The sequence below is a fragment of the Canis lupus genome, chromosome 19, assembly GCF_048164855.1.
Source record: "Canis lupus baileyi chromosome 19, mCanLup2.hap1, whole genome shotgun sequence".
NCBI lineage: Eukaryota > Metazoa > Chordata > Mammalia > Carnivora > Canidae > Canis > Canis lupus.
The window spans coordinates 57986219-58011057 of NC_132856.1; the positions used below are offsets into that span (position 1 = coordinate 57986219).

Below are 24839 nucleotides of genomic sequence, written 5' to 3' on the forward strand. Positions count from 1 at the left end.
ACAATTCTGGCTAGAGGTTTATCAATTTTATTGATCTTTTCAAAGAACCTCCTGGTTTCATTAATGTGTTCTATTGTTTTTTAAGTTTGTATGTCATTTATTTCTGCTCTAATTTTTCCCCCTGCTCTAATCTTTATCATTTCCTTCCTTCTGCTGGCTTTAGGTTTTGCTTGTTCTTGTTTCTAGCTCCTTTAGTTGTAAAGTTAGGTTGTTTTTCTCTGAGATTTTTTTGTGCTTCTTGAGGTAGGCCTGTTTTGCTATAGACTTCCCTCTTGGAATCACTTTTGCTGTTTCCTAGAGATTTTGAAACATTGTGCTCTAATTTTCATTTGTTTCCATGTGCTTTAGTTCCTCTTTTATTTCCTATTTAACCCACTCATTGTTTACTAACAAGTTATTTAACCTCCACATATTTGTGGTCTTTCCAGGTTTTTTCTTGTGGTTGACTTCTAATTTCATAGCACTGTGGTCAGAAGACATGCATGGTATGACATCAGTCTTCTTGAATCTGTGGAGACTTGTTTTGTGGGCGACTATGTGATCTATTTTGGAGAATGTTCCATGTGCACTTGAAAATAACGTGTATTCTACTGTTTAAATATGGAATGTTCTTTTTTTAAAAAAAGATTTTATTTATTCATGAGAGAAACAGAGATAACCAGAGACATAGGCAGAGGGAGAAGTAGGTTCCCCACGAGGAGCCTGATGCAGAACTAGATCCCAGGATCCTGGGATCACCAGGATCAACCACTGAGCGACCCAGATACCCCTCCAGTGTGTCATTTGAACCCATTGTTTCCTTGTTGATTTTCTGTTTAGATGATCTATCCATTGATGTAAATGGTGTGTTAAAGTCCACTACAGGTATGGTTTTATTATCACTGGTTAGTTCCTTTATGTATGTTATTAACTGTTTTATATATTTGTGTGCTTCCACGTTGGGCGCATAAACATTTAAAATTGTTATATCTTGTTGTATTGTTCCCTTTATTATTATATAGTGTCCTTCTTTGTCTCTTATTACAGGCTTTGTTTTTTTTATATTTTGAAATAAATCCTTTCTGTTTTTATTTACTTATGATAGTCACAGAGAGAGAGAGAGAGAGAGAGAGAGAGAGGCAGAGACACAGGCAGAGGGAGAAGCAGGCTCCATGCACCGGGAGCCCGACGTGGGATTCGATCCTGGGTCTCCAGGATCGCGCCCTGGGCCAAAGGCAGGTGCTAAGCCGCTGCACCACCCAGGGATCCCCAGGCTTTGTTTTAAAGTCTATTTTGTCTCATACAAGTAAGTATTGCTGCTCTGGCTTTCTTTTGACGTCCATTGGCATAATGTTTTTCCATCCTCTGTCTTTCAATCTGTAGTTATCTTTAGGTCTAAAAACAAGATGAGGTGCCTGAATGGCTCAGTAAAGCATCTGCCTTTGGATCCCAGGATCCTGGGATCAAGCCCCACATTAGGCTCCCTGCTCAGTGAAGAGTATGCTTCTCTCTCTCTCTGCATGCCACCCCCCCGCCACAAGCACAAGCTTGTGCATGTGCTCTCCTGCTCTCTCTCAAATAAAATCAGAAAAAAAAACTTAGTCTCTTGTAGGCAGCATATAGAGGAGTGTTGTTTTTATCCATTCTGTCACCCTGTGTATTTTGATTGGGGCATTTAGTCCTTTGACATTCAAAGCAATTATTGATAGTATGTACTTATGCCATTTTATTGCTTGTTTTGTGGTTGTTTCTGAAGATTTTTTTTTTCCTGATCCTTTCTTTGTTTTGTGGTTTGCTGGTTTTCTTTAGTGATATATTTGGATTTTTTCTATTTATTCTTTGCATATTTATTAGTGGATTTTCATTTGTGGCTACCATTAGGTTTGTATATATCCTCTTCCTCTTAGTTTAAGTTTGGACCCACTCTTTTTTTTTTTTTAAGATTTTATTCATAGAAACACAGAGAGAGAATGAGAGGCAGAGACACAGGCAGAGGGAGAAGCAGGCTCCATGCAAAGAGCCTGACGTGGGACTCGATCCAGGGTCTCCAGGATCACGCCCTGGGTTGCAGGCGGCACTAAACCGCTGCGCCACTGGGGCTGCCCTGGACCCACTCTTTACTCCTCTTCTCCCCATGTTGGAGGTATATGGTGTCATAATTTATATCCTTTTATTTTGTTAGTTCCTTAACTGATGTTTTGCAGAAATACTCATTTTTTTATTGCTTTTGTGTTTCCCACCTTCATATTCTCATTTTTGGGCTTTCCTTTCCTGTCAGAGAGCCCCCTTTAATATTTCTTACAGGGCTGGTTTAGTGGTCATGAACTCTTTGAGTTCATCTGGGAAACTCTTTCTCTCTCCTCCTATTCTGAATGATAGCTTTGCTGGATAGAGCGTTCTTGGCTGCAGGTTCTTCCCTCTCAGCACTTTGAATATATCATGCCACTCCTTTCTAGCTTGGAAAGTTTCTGATGAAACAAAGGAAGACTTATGGGGTTTCCCTTCTGTGTAACTGTCTTTTGTCTTGCTGATTTTTTTAAATTTTTTTTAAATTTTTATTTATTTATGATAGTCACACAGAGAGAAAGAGAGAGAGGCAGAGACACAGGCAGAGGGAGAAGCAGGCTCCATGCACTAGGAGCCCGATGTGGGATTCGATCCCGGGTCTCCAGGATCGCGCCCTGGGCCAAAGGCAGGCGCCAAACCGCTGCGCCACCCAGGGATCCCTTTTTTTTTTTTAATTTTTTTTTAATGTCTTGCTGATTTTAATATTTTTTCTTTATCACTATATTTTGCCTGTTTAATTACAACATGTCTTGGTGTAGATTTGCTTTTGCTGATTTTGTTGGGGGTTTTCTGTGCCTCCTGGGTCTGGATATCTGTTTCCTTCCTCAGATGAGGGAAGTTTTAAGGTGTTATTTCTTCACATATACTCTCTGCCCCCTTCCTCTCTCTCTTTCTTCTGGGACGCCTATGATATGAGTGTTATTATATTTGATGGGTTGCCAAGTCTGTTCTCACTCTGCAAAATTCTTCTCTTTTGTTTAACTTGGTGACTTTCTGTTACTCTGTCTTCTAGGTCATGAGTTCATTCCTCTGCTTCTTCCAGCCATCAAGTGTGTTTGTTTTGTTTACTGAGCCCTGTATCTCTGCTATGTTATTCCTTATCTCTGTATTAACAGCCTCACTGATGTCCTTAACAATTTTTTCAAGTCCAGTGAGTATCTCTAGGATGAGTATCTTTATTTTTTTTTTTTTTTTTTTTTTTTAGGATGAGTATCTTTAAATTCTGTGTCAGACATGTTACTTTATATCTGTTTTGCCTAGATATCTGGCTATGGCCTTGTTCTGTTCTTTCATTTGGGACAGATCCCTGTGTCATCTCATTTTGTCTAAGTCTCTGTGCCTGCTTCTGTGTGTGAGGAATGTCAGCTACATCTCCTGTTCTTGATGGTAATGGCTTTATGAAGAGGAGATCCTGTAGTGCCCGCCATGTAGTGTCCTGTTCCCCAGGGCCTGGCGCTTCTAGGAGTGTCTCTGATGTGTGCTGCTTGTGCTCTGCTGTTTTGTCCTGGCTGCTCTATCCTTCAGGCCAGTCGTCTGCAAGGCTCTTTGACTTGTGGGCAGTGTTTGGTATCTTGCCTGAATGTGGTGAGTTTTAACTAGGTATGCTCTGCTTGTGAAATGAGCACCCATCACCACTGCTGTTGGAACCCAGGCTCCTCAAAACTCGTGAGTGGGGAGATGGGGTATGAGCAGGGGTTTGGGCCAGTCTTCCAGGTCAAGGGGCCCGCCTCACTGGAACTCAGGAAGTATTATTGTGAATGCTGGTTCCACCAGAGCACAGGGTGGGAGGCTTGGTGTAAGCACGTTAGGCGGCCACTGTCAGTGCTGTGCTGGTTCCCGCAGATGGCTCTATGCTTATGCTGAGGGGCAGGGAAGGAAATGGCATCAGCCAGTTCCTTTGTTCTTCGATGTGTTTCTCTGTGAACACGGCCTCTCTGGGACGTGCTCCAAGATGAGCACCTGACCTCCCCCTGTGTGTCCCCAGAGTTCTTCAGATCACTGTTTCCATGCTGTTTGTCTGCAGTCTGCCTGGCTTTTCTCCAAGAGCAGCACCCATGTCCTCTGAACTCTTGCCGAGCCAAGCATGCTGACCTTTAAAACCCAAGCTTTACGCCCCACTGGTTGCAAGAACTCATGAAATTTGGACCCACTCACTTTCCAAGCCAATTGCTATGGGGATTCTTCTTCCCTGTGCACTCTCCTGTGTACTGGTCTGTCTCTAGCTCTCCTCTGTGACAGCAACTCCCTCCCCCCTGTAGCGGCCACCATCTCTCCCAAACCACAGCTCCACACTTTCTGCCTCTTCCTATGTGGCCTCTTTTCTCCCTTTAGTTGTGGAGTTTTGCTAGTCTTCAGGTCAATTTCTGGGGTATTCAGGATGATTTGATAGTTATCTGGTTGTATTCCTGGTACAAGGTGAGCCTAGGGTCCTCCTACTCCACCACCATCTTCTAGTTTCTTTTTAAGTGCTGTTGCTTGCAATTTATTTATTTTTTAAAAGATTTTATTTATTTATGAGAGAGACAGAGAGAAAGAGAGAGGTGGAGACACAAGCAGAGGGAGAAGCAGGCTCCATGTAGGGAGCCCGATGCGGGACCCGATCCCAGGACCCCAAGATCACACCCCGAGCCGGAAGGCAGGCGCCCAACCGCTGAGCCACCCGGGCGTCCTTGTTGCTTGCAATTTAAATGGGTGAGATTTACTTTCATATTGTGCTTGCATTCTGGAAACTTAACAAAAATCTTACTCCCTGCTTATCTTCTAGTTCTTTATGGATCTTCCATAATACTTTTAGCTCTGAATAAAGGTAACTTTTTTCTTTATAATTCTGATTTTTTTTTTTTCTGGTGACTCTGGATGGGATGTCACCTAGAAGTGAGGTAATGGGATTCCTTTTCACCAAGATTAATTGGGAAAAGGTTCCACTTTGTATTCTTTGTATATTCTTTAATGAACATTCCTTTCTGATGTTTTCCTCATCAGGCTCTGCAAGTTTCCACCTATCCTTAAATTGCTAAGATTTTCTGTTTGGATTCATGTTGAATAGGATACATCTATTCAGATATTTTGACATTTTTCCTTTAACATGGTATTGTGATAAGTTATAACTGACTTCATGGAATTTAATCGTAAAATACAGTGTTTGTATAAAATGCATAGGTGGTTGCACAACCATCTAAATATTCTAAAGGACACCCAGGCCAAGACCTGGAGGAAGCCTTCATACCAGACATCCCACTTTAAATGACTCCAAAGGCAGGCCTCCTCTCTCTGGGTGAGTAACACTGTATGCATCTCTAAGTCAGCTGATTTTATTTTTGCATATTTTCTTTTGAGGAAAGCAGAAAAATTCAGGATCCAGTCATTTGTTGCTTTCAAATAACAAAGACAATTACTCAGAACTAGAATCTAACATCCACAAAGATGTGTTGCTGACACATAGCTACAGCAAGACTAATTAGTAAACCAGTAAACTTAGCCTGATTATTTACAGAAATGTAGAGAGCATAGTGACTGACCATATAAGCTTCTTTAAATCTGCCTTGCTAATCTTTTCTTCAGGAGTCTCCGATTGAAAATTTTAAAAGTTTCTCAAGGCTAAGAAGCCACGTCAAGGACATGCCATCACGCTTTACCTGCAGTACACAAAAATTCAGGTGAATTCCTCTCTTTCTGAGGTCCTCAAAATATCTTGAGATTTCTGCTCCTGCCAGGAAGTGGCCAACCTTACTGACCTGGGAAGGAAGCTGAGAACCCTGTAAGCAAGGTATCATTTCCAAGTGACCTCATTGACTCCATAAAGCCAATCCTAGTTGACTGGTCTGGTCATATCTGAATATATGCATCTCTCAAATATCTCAATTATGACATTCCATTCCAGCCTTAATAGTATAATGAATGTTTCCAGTTGTGCCCTGTTATAAGGAGAACAGATTCTTACTGAATTTATGCAAATAACTATATTGTCATGAAAATACAAACACAGTTGACGCTTTGAAAAACACAAGTTAGAACTGCTTGGGTCCAATTATGTGTGGATATTTAAAAAAAACAGATACAGTGCTATAAATTTTCTCTCCTCATGATTTTATTAAAAACATTTTCTTTAGCATACTTGCTATAAGAATACAGTATATAATATACACAACACACAAAATATATGTTAATTATTTGTTATTGGTAAGGCTTTGGGCCAATAGTAGGCTGTTAGTAGTTAAGTTTTAGGGGAGTCAAAAGATATACTTGGGTTTTTAACTGTGCAGAGGGTCGGTGCCCCTAATCCCTGCATTGTTCAAGGTCAACTATACTCGTTAAGTTTCCAAGTTCTGGAGGATTAGGTAGAGAGAAAAAAAATTTTTCCCCATAATCCAATGAGACCAACGTGAATCTTTCCCTGGTCCCAGCAGAAACCAGAGAACCAGAGGGCACAGCCTCAGGAGGACAACAGTCCCATCTCGGTCACCAAATTTACAGCTGAACCTTGGTGACTCACACATAGAAACCACGCCAGGTGAGTTGCTGCACAAAGCAGACATTATTTGTAGCAAATAAGATCACAGGGAATACCTTCTGAATCTGTACCCCCCTAAGCAAGGGTCAATATTTGGATAGGGACACCCTGTCACTGTATGGAGAGGCAGGCATGAGGTCATGTGTTCGCACTAAGGCCACAGGCCTGTACCTACATTCTATGTTATATAAATGAGGCTCTGCTCCTTCTTGGGTGGAGATTTTAGTATTCTAATGAGGTAAAGGTAATTGTTGGTCATTCCAGAGGTCACTCCTTGGTTCAACTGTGCAGGGGGAGTCCGGGGTTCAGCTCAAACTGGTCTGAGCCCGCTGGAGGTCTTGTCAGGGCAGTCACTAGCACCTGAGGGGTGGTTCTGGGTTTCATTTGCTTGAGTGAAGAGCTAAGCCAGAAAGAAGAACTTAAGGAAGGAAGTGAATACAAGCAGGTGGACAGTAGAGGTGTCAGGTCTGGGGTGTAGCTGGGACAGTATTTGTTTGCAAAGGTCTATATTTTTATTTTTTCAAATTAAAAAATATTTATTTATTCATGAGAGACAGAGAGAGGCTGAGAGAGAGAGAGGCAGAGACATAGGCAGAGGGAAGAGAAGCAGGCTCCATGCAAGGAGCCCGATGCGGGACTCGATCCCAGGACTCTGGGATCATGCCCTGAGCCCAAGGCGGACGCTCAACCACTGAGCCACCCAGGTGTCCTGCAAAGGTATATTTTGGTTTAAGAGAAAGTTCCTTTCTATCTGGAAGAGCAACATTAAACAATAGTGTTTCAAACAAGAGTCATAAAACTATAATGATCCTTCTCTGTTCATTCAGTTATTCTTGTTCTGTTTGAATCTGGTTTTCCTGCTAGTTTCAGGAATGCTCACACAGTTCAGTTCCATGATCCTAAGGTTATCAGGAACCTGTTTTGTCAAAACTCCTTTTCACGAATCTTGAAAATGAAATACTTTTGCAAAAGCATCAGAGGAAAACAATAGCTGTAAATGACAAGAGACTCAAAAGTGGCCATGGTTAAAGATCTGACGAGAGTTCACTGTAATGTAGTGGACACAGAGATTTGGTTATTTCTGTGAAACTAAACACTTCAGTAACTAGAATTGCAAGTGATAACATACCAGGACATTTCTATTTCAGATTTCTAGGAGTTTCATATAATTTCTAGAACATTTATGTATCTACACAAATACAACCTAAAGAAAGCTTAGTATTCCTTCTTTCTTTTTAAAAGATTTTTAAAAAATTTATTTATTCATGAGAGAGAGAGAGAGGCAGAGAGAGAAGCAGGCTCTATGTCAGGAGCCCGACGCGGGACCCGATCCCGGGACTCCAGGATTGCGCCCTGGGCCAAAGGCAGGCGAAACCGCCGAGCCAGGGATCCCCTTAGTATTCCTTCTTGTTTGACAGAGTTTTCCGTGTAGTTTAACATATTTAGTAAGCCTAATTAGCTACATAACAAATCCTCTGGAATGTTCTAGGGATCCTTCTAGGAGAAATCCCAAATTCCTTTCCAGGTCAAGAAGACTTCATTTAGAATTTGATTTTGGGAAGTTTGTCAGAAAAATCAAAAGGAGTTTTAAAGCACTTGGTCAAATAGGACCATAGGTCACTGTGAAACAACACTTTGGTTATGAACCAAAGTGACAATAAGAGTTTTGAAAGGTAAATATAACAGGTTACATGGTTGTTGGCAAAACTTAACTTTTGATATTGAACAGATTCAGTTTTCATAAGTAATCAAAGGCCTGATAAACACAGGTAATTATGTTGGCAAAACAGAATCCTGTTTTTCTAGGCATAGACCATTAAAAGAGCATACCAACAGTTCAACTTTATCCTTTTAACAGATGAAAGAAAATTAAGTTCCATTTTTACCTAAGTACACTATTGATATTAAAACTTATTTTAAAATCCTTATAAGCTTATTTTTAAAAACACTTTAAGAAACACATTCTCGGGGATCCCTGGATGGCTCAGCGGTTTGGTGCCTGCCTTTGGTCCAGGGCGTGGTCCTGGGATCTGGGATCAAGTCCTGCGTCGGGCTCCCAGCATGGAGCCTGCTTCTCCCTCTGCCTGTGTCTCTGCCTCTCTCTCTCATGAATAAATTAAGAAAAAGAAATCCATTCCTTATCTCTTGATCACACATAAAATTCCTTTCCCAAGATTCCTTTTTCATAAACCTACAACTTTCTCTATTTTAGTTTGCCCCTTGTTCTCTTTCCCATTCAGAAATAATCAGCTTTACTTTGAAGTAAAATTACCTTGTTTTCTCTCAATAAAAATGGATCTCCATTCCTCATACTTTTTATCACCAAAATATCCTTTCCTTATATACGGAATTGATGCTGTTATTATTTGTAGAAGCTTTTTTTTTTAAAGATTTTATTTATTTATTCATGAGAGACATAGGCAGAGGGAGAAGCAGGCCTCCCTGCAGGGAGCCTGATGTGGGAGTCGATCCTGGGACTCGAGGATTGTGCTCTGAGCCAACTCAACTGCTGAGCCATCCAGGCGTCCCATATATGTAGAAGCTCTAATTGTATATGCTAATTATAATTTTTAACTTTTAGATATTCCAGTTTCTAGTGAAAACTAAGTAGTCAGCACTTGTGAGCTGCTTATTACATTGTATTCTTTAAATTGACAAACTTATGAATACATTTCATAATTTCTAGAAGCATGGTCCTTCTTAACAGTATGGTCCTTCAGTGAAGCACAAGATGTGTTTACCAACAGACCTAAATTTATCTTTTTGTAATATGTCAAAAGTAGGTAAACTTGGATTTGTTTAGCAATTAAATGCTTCAGTATTTAGTTTATTTGCATTTATGTGTTATTCAGTGAACTCGTCATTTAACTTAACATAGCAAAATTATTAACTTCCTTAATTCATTTATTATTTATTTATTTAATATGGCTAAATTCTAAGAATAGGAGTTACCAAAGAAATTTGGGAAGCTATTTAAGTGGACATACTATAAAATTACTAAAAAGTTCACATAAAAACTGTTATTTACATCTATCTAGATAATTTGCTTCTGGCAATTATGTTTAGATATCTCAGGAATTCTTCACGAAACATTAGCAAGAATTAGCCATCATTCTAAGTTAGTTTTGCTGGCAAATTTTGCAACAGACTGAACATGAATTTATTTGATTATTAAACCTGGGTAGGATAAAAGCTTTATATTTATTTATTTTTTATTTATGATAGTCACACAGAGAGAGAGAGAGAGAGAGAGAGAGAGATTGGCAGAGACACAGGCAGAGGGAGAAGCAGGCTCCATGCACCGGGAGCCCGACGTGGGATTCGATCCCGGATCTCCAGGATCGCGCCCTGGGCCAAAGGCAGGCGCCAAACCGCTGCGCCACCCAGGGATCCCAAAAGCTTTATATTTAATACTGTCAGCTAAAGACATGCCTATTTCAATTAGCAAACTTCAACTAGCTTTTATGTATTAAAGGTTAAGTCTGTATCATATGAAGCTGAAAAACATTTGGGTCAATTTTTATATTTCTGAAAGTTTTAGAACAGCCAGCCCTTACTAGTGCTTGCCTTCAAACCAGATAAACAGAGCTCTTCCACAAATTAATTTCAGCAATACCAGCCAGAGGTAGAAAAATACCATACAACACCTATATAGACATATATGAGGAGATGCAAACAGAGACTTTCTTTACAGTCACCAAGATTTGTGGAGATTTGTCCAATTTCCAATTACTTCCTCTCCTCTCCTTTTTTGTGATAAGAAACATCTCCCTAAAGTTTGTATTTCAAGGAATGGCTCTTATATCCTAGAGAAGATGTGGGTGGGAAGTCTACATTACAGAGGCACAGAGAAGGTATCCAAGTTTCTCCAAGGACTTGGGTTTCTCAGGACAATACTCTACAAGCCTTTTGAGATAGAGGGGGAGGTTTTGAGGTTTGTCAGAAGGACAAACTGAAAAACCCTGATTTGTTTCTGGATAATTCTGGGGCCATATTTCTAGTTTTGCAAAGATTTTTAAAGATAAAGATAGTTGCTCCCAATTCTTCAAAGCAATTCTTCAAAGAATTGACATCATAGGGTTATCTATTCAACCAACTGAATTATCCTCAATTTATTTCTTTCCCTTCGTGTACCTAGTTTTATTTTATTTTTAAATATTTTATTTATTAAAAAATAAATAAATAAATAAATATTTTATTTATTCATGAGACACACACACACACACATAGAGACAGAGAGAGAGAGAGGCAGAGACACAGGCAGAGAGAGAAGCAGGCTCCATGCAGGGAGCCTGATGTGGGACTCCATCCCAGGACTCCAGAATCATGCCCTGGGCCGAAGGCAGGTGCCAAACCACTGAGCCACCCAGGGATCCCCACTAGTTTTATTTTAGCGTAGGAGAGAAACCCCCTACATTCATTCCTATCAGGCTCAAAATATCAGCTTCTGATATGGCCAAACTTGACTACAGAGCTGCTTAAAAACAAAATTCTTTTGACTATTTTGTCAGTTTTCAGCCAAGAGAAACAGGTCAAACTGCTGGAAGTACTGAATAACCTACCCCCCTCCCAAGGAGGGGGCAAGGATACTACCTTCCCAAGATACAGAGTCACTCCCAAGGATAGCTTTGAGGAAGACCTGACAAGCTGCATGTCCCCGGCAGGCAGACAAGATGAGCCAAGCAAGAAAGCAACAGGGAGAGTAAAGATCAATAACTAGTGACTCTGGATTTGGAAAGGAGGGGGCGTCATGGAATTTCATTTTCCTCTTCTATCTGCCCCTGAACATCAGCCTTCAGCCAGGCATTTGTGGGACAGCCTAGGAGAAATTCTGGTTATCTGTTTCCTCTGTGATGCAGGGGAGGGGACTTGTGAATGGCCACTGATCTTTCTAATTCTTTAAATTTGGTATAATTTGCTGAAAAGATCTGCTGTCCATGGGACAAGAATTCTTTGGCTGGGGACCTAGGATAGATCTACAAAGAACATTACACAATGGGCACCTGGGTGGCTCACCTGAGTGTCTGCCTTTGGCTCAGGTCGTGATCCAGGGGTCCTGGGATCAAGTTCCGCATCAGGCTCCTGCAGGGAGCCCGCTTCTCCCTCTGCCCTATGTGCCTGCCTCTCTCTCTGTGTCTCTTGTGAAATAAGAGATAAATAAATAAAAATTAAAAAAAAGAACATTACACAGGAAGACCAGAAGCTGGCAAGCCCTGCCTGTCCCAGGTACTTCTGACTTCCTGCATTTACATGAGTAATCCCTAGGCCTAGAGAATGAAAGGAAGCTAAAACAGGCAGATGGGGCCAGATTTTGAGAAGGGAAATTTATACTGAATTGAAATTTTGTTCTAATCTCCCTTCTTTCATCTTATTAAAGGGAGTCCCTAAGGCTAATCATTACATTTCTTTTTTTTTATTTATTTATGATAGTCACACAGAGAGAAAGAGAGAGAGGCAGAGACACAGGCAGAGGGAGAAGCAGGCTCCATGCACCGGGAGCCCGACGTGGGATTCGATCCCGGGTCTCCAGGATCGCGCCCTGGGCCAAAGGCAGGTGCTAAACCTCTGTGCCACCCAGGGATCCCCTAATCATTACATTTCTTTGTACTAGGTGCCAAGAAATCAATTGTTTAGAATGACAACTCTCTAAACTTTTAAAAAAGATTTTATTTGAGAGAGAGAGTGGGGGAGGAGCAGAGGGAAAAGCAGGCTCTCCGATGAACAGGGAGCCTGACATGTGGCTTGATTGCAGGACTCCGGGATCGTGACCCAAGCCAAAGGCAGATGCTCCACCAACTGAGCCACCTAGGTGCCCCTAAATTTTTTTATTCTTTTCTCAAATATAGCCAATTCAGAGGATCCATCATCTGGCCAGAGAGTGGGGACCAGACAGAATGTTTTCACTGGTCACAAAGCCATGTTCTCAGGATATAGAACAAGACAAGAGTTTTTCTTATGTGCACATGAACGGCTTTAGCTAAGCCTTGGGTCTCTCAGAGCCAAACAAATACCCCCTTGTACGCATCAATTTTGTGGCTTTGGCTTCCACCTGTCCCTTAGCCAGTAGCCTTTACCTCATGTGCATGTTAACCCAAAGCAAAATTTGTCTAAAAAAATACTGGTCTGCTGAGAGCTGTGAACTCACCAGTCTGTGAATCTGGCTTGAACGACAGGCGTATACGTGGTGTTCTGCACTATGGTTTCCGTTTTTATGACAACACAACACAACAAAGAAAAAGTATGGCCGTCTCTGAGAGAAAAAGGACCACTAGAGTTGCTAAACCCAGGGAACTAGTTCTACTAATATTTTCTCCTGCTAATCTAAATTTAGAGAAGGGATGCCTGGGTGGCTCAGCGGTTGAGCGTTTGCTCAGGGCGCGATCCTGGAGTCCCGGAATCGAGTCCCACGTTGGGTTCCCCGCATGGAGCCTGCTTCTCCCTCTGCCTGTGTCTCTGCCTCTCTCTCTTTGTGTCTCTCATGAATAAATCAATAAAATCTTTTTTAAAATAAAAAAATAAATTTAGAGTAGAGAAAAAAAGGGCAGGAGTACTCATCACTGCTTCCACTGGACTGTGCAGGTAGACATGCAAGGCTCTGATGTAGGAATTCTTACTTTTTGCCAGCTCTTGTTAAAAATCCCAGAATCTTTCCACTGCAACAGCTTTGGGGCAAGCAGTGCCCAACTAGTGAGGTCTCATTGCTGGCTTGCCAAAAGTCTCAGGGTGGAAAAATTTTCCTGTATCTTTCAAAGGTTCTTCTGGATGATCTAAAAATTACATTGACATAAGACCGATGAATAGGAAGAAATCAAATTTAATTGTGTTAACATAATAATGAAAGGGAATAGAGGGAAGGGAGAAGAAACAGGTAGGAAATATCAGAAAGGGAGATAGAACATAAAGACTCCTAACTCTGGGAAACGAACTAGGGGTGGTGGAAGGGGAGGAGGGTGGGAGGAGAGGGTGAATGGGTGACGGGCACTGAGGGGGGCATTTGACCGGATGAGCACTGGGTGTTATTCTGTATGTTGGCAAATTGAACACCAATAAAAAATAAATTTATTATTAAAAAATAATAATAAAAAATTGTAACATATTGGAACCCAACATACAAGAGAAGTTCAAAGACCAGTAAAATGAGGCATTTATGCCATCTGGAGCATAGGAACGGGATAGGGACCTGGGGCTTCAAAGGAGAGGAGGGCAGTTCACAAGGCAATAAGAAGAGCAGATGTTTGGTAATCAGACGTTGGCCCTGCTATACACATGGGTCACTCAGATAAAATTTATCTCTGGTAGTAACTCTTATTCTGGGAAAGACCCCCAACTTGGATTTTCCTAGGTAGTTAAAGGAGGGACAAAAAGTTTCTCTTGAATCCACTCAGTCGCCTTCAGTTCAAAATAGTCCACATGCCAAAGTGGCATGTTTTGGGGTGGTTTGATCAGAACCCCTTCAGGAGTAAAACATGTTGGGTAAACCTAGGACAGCAAAATAGGGGCCCTGAACCTCTGAGATGCCATCTATCATCTCTGTCACATTGGGAATAGGATAATTAATGGCAAGAACCCATGCATCTAAAATTCCATAGTTAATGTTGAAGTCTCCTCGTGGCCACCCAGTTTTAACCTGGCAGCTAGGCTATTACAGGGTGGGTGGAGGGGTAATGACCCCAGGATTAAGCATATTTCTAATGATGGGTGAAGGTCCTCTGTACCTTGCTCCCGCTGGCACCACACTGCACTTACTGTTTATACTAGCTGAGGCAGTTGTAAGGCCATTTGGCATCACCAATGGATGATTAGAAGCAGGACCCAATCCATCCTGTTCGTGGTGCCAACTGTGATACTGTTAAGTCAGCATTTGTAACGTAGAGCCTCAGGGTTTCTAACAAGGAGTCCTAGTTCTGCAAAAGTCCACAGGGGAACTGAAGTAGGATTTATCACTCACAGTTCTGGAAGAGGTGCATGGATGGCATGCCTGAGGGGCCCGGTGGGAGGTCACTGCAGGTGCAAAGCAGAGTGTCTCCAGGAGAGAGAATTTAGTTAGGTCATGTTTCACGATACACTCTGACCACCTCTGCCGTTTGTTGGGTTGTGTGATCCACTGACACTTAGTGTCATCATCATTCATTGTGGTTGTCCCGTGTCCCCATTCACTCTTGCTGTCTTCTGCCTTTGTTCCTCTACTACTTTGTTTTGCATTAATATTTCCCAGGAGAGCATTTTAATTGGTTTAATTACATTTTTTTTTCAGTTTTTAGTTTTTAAAAAATTGGTTGCTTTAGGGTTACCATATACACCTAATCAGATCAGCTTCAGATTTATGATTGCTTAATTCCTGAGGTACAGAAATGTTGCTCCTAAGTAGTTCTGTTCCTCTGCATTATAAGGCATTATTTCTCTATATGTTGCAACTATTAATGTTACAAAGCCAACAGGGTGTGTTTTAATGAATGGTTTATCATCTCTAATCATTTCTGTCCCTTTTCCATTATAGTTTTGCTCCTGCCCACCTCCTCTGTGCTGTTATTGGGAATTAGATTACACATATTTTACATCATATGTATTGTATACTCAACAATACATTATAAACATTTTACACCCCGGGCTTTGAAGTCGGTATATACACACCCCATCTTCTTTGCCCATTCATCAGGTGATGGATATTTATGCCCTTTCCATAATTTGGATATTGTTGATAATGCTGCTATAAACATCAGGGGCATGTATCCTTCAAATGAGTATTTTTGTATCCTTTGGGTAAATACCTAGTAGTGCAATTGTGAGGTTGTAGGGTACTTCTATTTTTAATTTTTTGAGGACCCTCCACACTGTGTTCCAGAGTGGCTGCACCAGTTTGCATTCCCACCAACAGTGTAAGAGGGCTCTCCTTTCTCCACATCTTTGTCAACACCTGTTTCCTGTGTTAATTTTAGCCATTCTGACAGCGGTGAGGTGATACATCATTATAGTTTTGATTTGCACTTCCCTGATGATGAGGGATGTTGAGCATCTTCTCATGTCTCTGTTGGCCACCTGGACATCTTCTTTGGGAAAATGTCTATTCATGTCTTCTGCCCATCTTTTAAATTGCATTATTTATTTTCTGGGTGGTAAGCTTTATAAGTTCTTTATATACTTTGGATACCAGCCCCCCCCTTTTTTTTTATCAGCTATATCATTTGCAAGTATCTTCTCCCATTCCAAAGGTTGCCTGTTAGTTTTGTTGACTGTTTCCTTTATTGTGCAGAAGCTTTTTATCTAAATGGATTTCCAATAGTTTATTTTTGTTTATGTTTCCCTGGCCTCAGCAGACATATCTAGTAAGAAGTTGCTGTGGCTGTGGTCAAAGAAGTTGCTGCCTGTGTTCTCTAGGATTTTGATGGTTTCCCGTCTCACCTTTAGGTTTTTAATCCACTTTGAATGTATTTTTGTGTATAGTGTAAGAAAGTGGTCCATTTTAATTTTTTGGCATGTGGCTGTCCAATTTTCCCAACGCCACTTGTTGAAGAGACTTTTTTCCATTCGATATTTCTTTCCTGCTTTGTTGATTAGTTGACCAGATAGCTGTGGGTTCATTTCTGGGTTTTCCATTCTGTTAATTGATCTATGTGTCTGTTTTTGTGCCAGTACCATACTGTTGTGATGACTATAGTTTTGCAATATAGCTTAAAGTCTGGAATTGTGATGCCTCCAGCTTTTCTTTTCTTTTTCAGGATTGTGTTGGCTATTTGGGATCTTTTGTGGTTCTGTAAAAATTTTAGCATTGTTTGGTTTAGCTCTGTGAAAAGTGCTGGTGGTTTTTTGATAGGGATTGAATTAAATGTGTAGATTGCTTTGGGTAGCATAGATATTTTAACATGTTTGTTCTTCCAATCCATGTTCCATTTCTTTTTTCTTAAAGATTTTATTTATTTATTTATGAGAGACACAGAGAGAGAGACAGAGACATAGAAGGAGAAGCAGGCTCCTTGCAGGGAGCCTGATGTGGGACTCGATCCCAGGACCCAGGATCTCGCCCTGGGCTGAAGGCAGACACCCAACTGCTGAGCCACCCAGGCGTCCCCCATGTTCCATTTCTTTGTACCATCTTCAATTTCTTTCATAACTTTTATAGTTTTCAGAATACAGATCTTTTACCTCTTTGGTTAGGTGTATTCCTTAGTATCTTATGGTTTTTTGGTGCAGTAGTAAATGGGATACATTCCTTGATTTCTCTTTCTGATGCTTCATTATTGATATATAGAAATGCAAAGGTTTCAGTATGTTGACTTTGTTTCCTGTGATTTTAATGAATTCATGTATCAGTTCTAGCAGGTTTTTTGGTGGGGTTTTTTTGGTTTTCTTTTTTTTTAAGATTTTATTTATTTATTCATGAGAGACACAGAAGAGAGGTAGAGACACAGGCAGAGGGAGAAGCAGGCTCCAGGCAGGGAGCCCGACATGGGACTTGATCCCGGGTCTCCTGGATCACACCCCTGGGCCAAAGGCAGGCGCTAAACCACTGAGCCACCCAGGGATCCCCTTTTTGGGAGTATCATGTCATCTGCAAATAGTGAAAATTTTAGTTCTTTCTTGCTAACTTGGATGCCTTTTATTTTTTAATTTTTTTTGATGTCTGACTGCTGAGGCTAGAACTTCCAACACTATGTTAAATAACAGTGGTAAGAGTAGACATCCCTGTCTTGTTCACAACTGTAGAGGAAAAGCTCTCCGACTTTTGAGGATGATATTGGCTGTGGGTTTTTCATATATGGCCTTTGTTAGTTACGGTATGTTCCCTCTAACCCTACTTTGTTGAAGGATTTTATCTTGGATGAATTATGTACTTTGTCAAATGCCTTTTCTGCATCTATTGAGAGGATCATATGGTTCTTCTTTCTTGAATTAATGTGGTGTATCACACTGATTGATGTGCGAATAGTGAACTACTCTTACAGCCAAGGGATGAATCTCAATTGCAGTGAATGATTCTTTTAGGGTACTGTTGGATTTGATTTGCTAAGTATTTTGTTAAGAATTTTTGCATCCTTGTTCATCAGGGATATTGGCCTGTAGTTTCCTTTCTAGCAGAATCTTTGGTTTTGGAATCAGGGTAACATTGGCCTTGTAGAATGAGTTAGGAAGTTTCCCTTCCATTTCTGTTTTTTGGAACAGTTGGGAAGAATAACTATTAACTCTTCTTTTTAAAAAGATTTTATTTATTTGAGAGAGAAAGTGCATGAGCAAAGGGCAGAGGCAGAAAGAGAGAGGGAGAAGCAGGCTCCCCTGCTGAACAGGAAGCCCAATGGGGCACCATCCCAGGACCCTGGGATCATGACCTGAGCCAAAGGCAGATGCTTAACCTACTGGGCCACCCAGGTGTCCTGGTATTAACTCTTCTTTAAATGTTTGGCAGAACTCAACTGAGAAGCCATCCGGCCCTGGACTTTTGTCTGTTATGAGATTTTTGATTAGTGATTCAATTTCTTTGCTGGTTATGGGTCTGTTCAAGTTTTCTGTTTTTTTTCCTGTTTCAGTTTTGGTAGTTTATATGTTTCTAGGAATTTACTCATTTCTTCCAGATTGCTCAATTTAGTGACATACACTTTGTCATAATATTCCTTATAATTGTTTGTACTTTTGTGGTGTTCTTTTGTCTCATTTGTGATTTTACTTTTTGAGTTCTTTCTCTTTCCTTTTTGATAAATCTGGCTAGGGGCTCTGTCAATTTTATTAAAATTTTTTCAGAGGTCCAGCTCCTGGTTTCATTGTTCTGTTCCACTATTTTTTTTTTTTAGTTTCTATATCATTTATTTCTGCTCTAAACTTTATTATTTCCCTTCTCTTGCTAGCTTTAGGTTTCATTTGTAGTTCTTTTTCTAGCTCCTTTAGGTGTAAGATTAGGTTGTTTTTCTCTGAGATTTTCCTTGATTCTTGAGGTAGGTCTGTATTGCTATATACTCTCCTCTTACCTCTTTTGCTGCATCCCAATGATTTTGGACTGTAGTATTTTCATTTTGTTTCCATGTATTTAAAAAATTTCTTCTTTAATTTCCTGGTTGGCTCATTCATTTTTGACTCATTCATTCTGAACATCCTAGTAGGATGTTCTTTAACCTCTATGTATTTGTGGTCTTTCCAATTTTTTTCTTGTGATTGACTTCAAGTTTCATACATAGTGTTGTGTTTGGAAAATATGCATGGTATGATCTCAATCTTTTTTACTTCTCAAGGCCTGGTTTGTGACCCAGTATGTGATCTACTCTGGAGAATGTTCCATGTACACTGAAAAGAATGTGCTACTTTGGGATGAAATGTTCTGAATATACCCATTAAATCCATCTGATCCAGTGTGTCATTCAAAGCCCTTGTTTCCTTGTTGATTTTCTGTTTAGATAACCTATCTGTCCACTTCTATAAGTGGGGTGTTAAAGTCCCCTACTATCAATATATTATTATTGATGAGTTTCTTTATGTCTGTTATTGTTTTATATATTTGAATGCTCCCAAGTTGCAGTCATAAATATTTATAATTATTATAGATCTTCTTGTTGGACGTTACCCTTTATTATGACATAGTTCCCTTCTTTATCTCTTGTTACAGTCTTTGGTTTAAATCCTAGTTTGTCAGGGTACCTGGTTGAGCATCTGCCTTTGGCTCAGGGCATGATCCTGGGGTCCTAGAATTGAGTCCCACATCAGCCTCACTGCAGGGAGTCTGCTTCTCCCTCTGCCTGTGTCTCTGCCTCTCTGTGTGTATCTCTCATGAATAAATAAAATATTAAAAACAAAACCTAGTTTGTCTGGTATAGGTATATTGCTGCTCTGGTTTTATTTTGATGTTGTTAGCATGATAAATGTTTCTCCCTCCCCTCACTTTCAATCTGCAGGTCTCTTTAGGTCTAAAATTAGTCTCTCGTAGGGAGGATGTATATATAAATGGGTCTTTTTATTTATTTTTATTTATTTTTAAATTTTTATTTATTTATTTTTGAAATATTTTATTTATTTATTCATGAGAGACACACAGAGACATGCAGAGAGATTGGCAGAGGGAGAAGCAGGCTCCATGCCTGAAGCCCGATGTGGGACTCGATCCCAGGACTCCGGGATCATGCCCTGAGTCAAAGGCAGATGCTCAACCACTGAGCCACCCAGGCGTCCCTAAATGGGTCTTTTAAAAAAATCTTCTGAATCCTATGTCTTTTTTTTTTCTATGTCTTTTGATTGCAGCATTTAGTCCACTTACATTCAGGATTATTACTGATAGATATGTACTTAATGTCATTTTTTTTTTAAATATGGATTTTTTTTTAAATTTTTATTTACTTATGATAGTCACACAGAGAGAGAGAGGCAGAGACACAGGCAGAAAGAGAAACAGGCTCCATGCACCGGGAGCCCGACGTGGGATTCGATCCCAGGTCTCCAGGATCGCGCCCTGGGCCAAAGGCAGGCGCCAAACCGCTGCGCCACCCAGGGATCCCCTTAATGTCATTTTATTACTAGTTTTATCATTGTTTCTGAAGATTTTTCTCTGTTCCTTTCTAGTCTTTGTCACTTTGGGCCTTTTTATCCCCACTCAGAAAGTCCCCTTTAATATTTCTTGCAAGGCTAGTTTAGTGGTAATAAACTCCTGTTGTTTTTGTTTGTCTGAAAAACTCTTTATCTCTCCTATTCTGAATTATAGTGTTGCTGGATAGAATATTCTGGGCTGCAGATTTTTCCCATTCACCACATTGAATACATCATGCCGCTTTCTTCTGGCTTGTCAAGTTTCTGTGGGGGGATCTGCTGCTAACCTTATTTGTCTTCCCTTGTAAGTTAGAGGCCTCCTTTGTCTTGCTGCTTTTAGGATTTTTTCTTTATCAATGTATTTTTTTTTTTTGCAAACTTAAATACAGTATGTCTTGATATTGGCCTGTTTTTGTTGATTTTGATGGGAGTTCCTGGATTTGGATGTCTGTTTCCTTCCCCAGCTAAGGAAGTTTTCAGCTATTATTTCTTCACATAAATTCTCTGCCCCCTTTTCTGTCTCTTCTTCCAGAACTCCTATGATATGAATGTTATTATGTTTGATGGAGTCACTGAGTTACCTAAGTCTACTTTAATTATCCATCATTCGTTCTCTATTTTGTACAACTTCATTATTTTCCATAAATTTATCTAGGTCAATTAGTCATTCCTCTGCTTCTTCCATATTTGTGGTCATTACATCCAGTTGGTTTCAGGCTGAAACCAACTTTTATATCTGTGGTAAGTGTCTCCCTGATGTCTTCATGCTTTTCTCAAGCCCAGCTAGTATCCTTAGGATTGTTGCTTTAAGTTCAGCATCAGGCATATTACTTGTATCTTTTTCAATTAGATCCCTGGCCCATGACCTTTTCTTGTTCTTTCTTTCAGGATGGATTCCTCTGTATTGACATTTTGTCTAGGTGTCTGTCTTCTTCTGTGTATTAGGAAAGCCTGTTATGTTTCCTCTCCTGAGAGTAATGGTTTTATAAAGAAGAGGTCATATAATGTTTAGGGCCTGATGCTTTAGGAATTACCTCTGGTATGTGCTGCATGCACTTGCTGTTGTGTTTTGGCAGCTCCCTCCCTCAGTTCAGTCATCTACAGAGGTTATCCTTGCTGCAACGGGGCAGTTTGGACCTTTGCCAGAGTTGGGTGAGATTTAACTAGGTGTGCTCTTGTCTGCTTGTTAAATGAGACCTGATGCTATTTTTCAAAATAACTGAGGCTTTGCAGAAACTATTGTCAGTAGACACAGTGTGTGTGGAGTTTTGTGCTGGTCTTCTGGGGAAGGGGCCCACTGTGCTGGTCCTTAGGCACACCTGCCTGAGAAAAGCAGTACTGCAGAGTGCAGGGAAGTTGGGCTTGATGTAAGCAGGTTAGGCAGTCAGTGTTGGTGCTGTGCCGTTTACTGAAGTTGGTTTATGCTGAGAGGTGGGGTAGGGAAATGGCACCAGCCAGCTCCTCTGTCCCCTGAGAGGGGAGTCCATGCTTGCTGCTCTCAGGGAAGCCCTCCCAGAAAAGCAAACAGTTTCCCCTCTTGTATCCTAGGTGTTTTCATTTTTTTCTAGGTGTTTTCAGATTGCTATTCTCACACTTGTGTCTGTTTTGACTGCCTGGAGTAGTGCAATACACTTTGGGCTCTACCCCAGCCAAGCTGTCTGACTTTCAAAACTCCAAACCTCAGGGACCTGGTGTTGCAGGGACTTGTGCTGGTCCTCTGGGAAAGGATCTCACCATGTTGAGATTGATGCAGGTTTGATTCAGAAGGGCAGTCACACCAGATCACAGGGGTGCAGGATTTTGAGCTAGCAGGCTAACGAGCCAGCGTCTGACTTAAGCTGCCCTCAGCAGGTGTCTCTGCACCTGTGCTAAGAAGCCAAGGAGGGAAATGGCACTTGCAGACTCTTCTGTCTCCTGAGAGGCGACTCTGTGAATGTCACCTCTCACAGATGTGTTCCAAGAAGAGCAAATGGTCTCTCACTGTGCCCCTTAGATGATCTTCCGATCATGCTGTCTGCCCTGGGATTGTCTGCATGCCTTCAGTCCAGTACACGAAATGGTACCATGCATATCTTCTATCTTCATTTTATTCTCACGGTTCTTAGAATTGCATAACCAGTCTGTCTTTGTGTTCACTAATTCTTTTTTTTTTAATTTTTATTTATTTATGATAGTCACAGAGAGAGAGAGAGAGGCAGAGACACAGGCAGAGAGAGAAGCAGGCTCCATGCACCGGGAGCCTGACGTGGGACTCGATCCCGGGTCTCCAGGATCGCGCCCTGGGCCAAAGGCAGGCGCCAAACCACTGCGCCACCCAGGGATCCCCTGTGTTCACTAATTCTTTATCTTGGCAATTTCAATCTACTGCTAGGCCCTGTACTGAATTACTTTATAACCCAGGGAGTTGATAGTTCTCTGTGTCAGTGGTCTCCAAGACCAACTTAGGTGTGAGGACTTGCTACAAGGGCTCACAGAAATATTTATTACACAGAAGGGCTTATTTCAGAAAAGCTGTTACAGTGTTTGGGTTTATTCAAAAAGGTCTGTATTAAAATTAGTAAATGGAAAAGGAACATGAGACAGAATCCGGGAGGAGCCAGGATCAAGCTCCAAGTCATCAGCTCTCAATGCAGTTGAACAGATCTTAATGTGTGACAACATTTATGAAATATTTCCAGCCAGGAGAGCTCACTCAGGTCTTGGACTGTGGGGTTTTTATTGAGAGTTAGTCATGGGCACATCCATGTGACTCGTCTTAGCTTTTCAGCATCCAGCTACACTAGAAATCTGATACAGTGTGTCCCAAGGCCCCAGATGGACAAAAGCAGGCATGTATCAGAAGTCACACTGTTGGCAAGAGCTTTGCCATGGCCCAAGGCCCCATTTACATATACAGATACTCTTATCATTCCATGTATTCTGAAGGCTTGCAGATTTCCTCCCAGGAGCTCATCAAAGGCTAGTCCTAAAGAATATTTTGGGTTTGGACTGTTGAGATCTGCTACCCTTTTACTGCATAATTTGCAACAGAAGCATTTATTTCGTGTGCACAGCATATCTCTCTGGGTCCTGGTGATAGAAAAATGTAGTGTTAAGGTTGACTCTTTAGTGGTGCAGGAGCACATACTGTGAGACCAGAGGATCTGTTCTGAACTTCCTATGAATTAAGTTCAGTTCCCCAGGGCTTTCAGATTCACCCTTCCTCTTGCATATATTCGTATGTTTCAGGACTCAGTGATCTTTGAGGATGTGGGGGTGGACTTCACCCTGGAGGAGTGGACTTTGCTGCATTCTAGGCAGAAGAATCTCTACAGAGATGTGATGCTGGAAACTTTCCAGAACCTGGTCTCAGTGGGTAAGGATGGATTCAGGCCTTCACTTGGATCTCTTGTCAGTGCTCTTCCATGATTTAAAGTGTGGAAGGACACTTCAAAGGAAGACAGACATGGTTACAGCCATCATGGACTTAGAATCTGATAATGTCTCATGACAGTGAAAATGAGTGCATTAAACTGAAGTTTTATTTTTGTTTTGGTTCAGAAGACTTGAAGCTCCTTAAAGTTCAGTAGTGGGAGACTGGCTTCATAAGTTGTTTTGGTTCACAGTTTTCTTGGAAAACTTGTTATAGTCATTAGTAAATTGCCTACCATTTTGACCTCTCCTGCCTGCCATTGATGAAGTCCTGAAAACCCTAAAGCCCTCAGTCTTTCTTTGCTCACAAGTTACTTCTTCAAGATGTTCATTCACATTTTTATTTGTTTAAGATTATGAAACACTGTTTAAACCCAGTGAGTTGGTTTCTAAACACGATATGCATGAGGAAAAAAATCTAATGAAGAGAAAATGGCAAAGTGCACAAGAAATCATTCTTGTGCCTACATATTAGAAAAAAATTGGGAAGACCATAGCATTGAAGATCAGCATGGAAACCATGCAATACATCTGAGGTGAGTTGTGCTGACAACATAAAGCAGTAGTAATCCCAGGACAGAGTTTCAGCATATCATGAAATTTTAAAAACAAAAAACCCAGCTCCAAATCAGAGAGAGCGTGAGAGCAAGCAAGCACACAAGTTGGGGAGGGTACAGGGTGGGACAGAGGGAGAGGGAGAAGCGGACTCCCTGCTGAGTGATGTGGGGCTTGATCTCAGGGCCCGGAGATCATGACCTGAGCTAAAGGCAGATGCTTAACCAACTGAGCCACCCACATGCCCCCAAATATATTTAGAATTTTAAGAAAGTTTTCAAAAACTTGACTGAGACATTGAGTGAAGCATCATTCACTTTTCTAGGAAGATCCTGTACATTATAAACAGTATGAACAGTGAATATGATAGAGGTCACTTCAAGGGCATTTAGTTAACTCTAAGACCATCCACAAAGAGTAGAAAAACTTCCTGCATACTAAAATGCAGTTAGTCATCTGGTTCCAATAGCTATTACTTGCTAATAACAAACCATTAATAAACATAACATTGATGAAAATGTTTCTGACTTTTAACAGCAATCCTATGACAGATCCTATGAAAGTAATAAAGGAAATCAACATAGAGAAATGTGCAGCCAGTTTCCCCATTTTAATTTCTGCAAGAATATTTCTACCAGAGTAAAACTCTATGAATACACCAAGTGTGGGAAAGGCTTCATGCATCTTTCTTCCCTTAAGAGGCATGTGAGATCTCACTGTGGACAGAGACTACATCCGTGTCAGGAATGCAAGCAGGCCTGCATTTGTCACACACACCTAAGAACTCACACTGGAGAGAAACCTTATGGATGTAAATTAT

At 40.9% G+C, this 24839-nt stretch overlaps 1 long non-coding RNA gene across 4 annotated transcripts; it reads left to right on the forward strand.

Annotated features, from left to right (window-relative positions):
* Positions 1-989: 989 nt before the first annotated feature.
* Positions 990-24839, forward strand: LOC140611113 (uncharacterized). Of its 4 annotated transcripts, XR_012012452.1 has the most exons (5): positions 1090-1285; positions 5608-5812; positions 6453-6556; positions 23282-24000; positions 24557-24839. It is a non-coding gene; the product is annotated as an uncharacterized lncRNA (long non-coding RNA). The 4 variants fall into 4 exon arrangements; XR_012012451.1 differs by having other exon boundaries at positions 990-1285; positions 23282-24839; XR_012012454.1 differs by lacking the exons at positions 1090-1285; positions 24557-24839 and adding an exon at positions 3367-4737 and having other exon boundaries at positions 6450-6556; positions 23282-23452.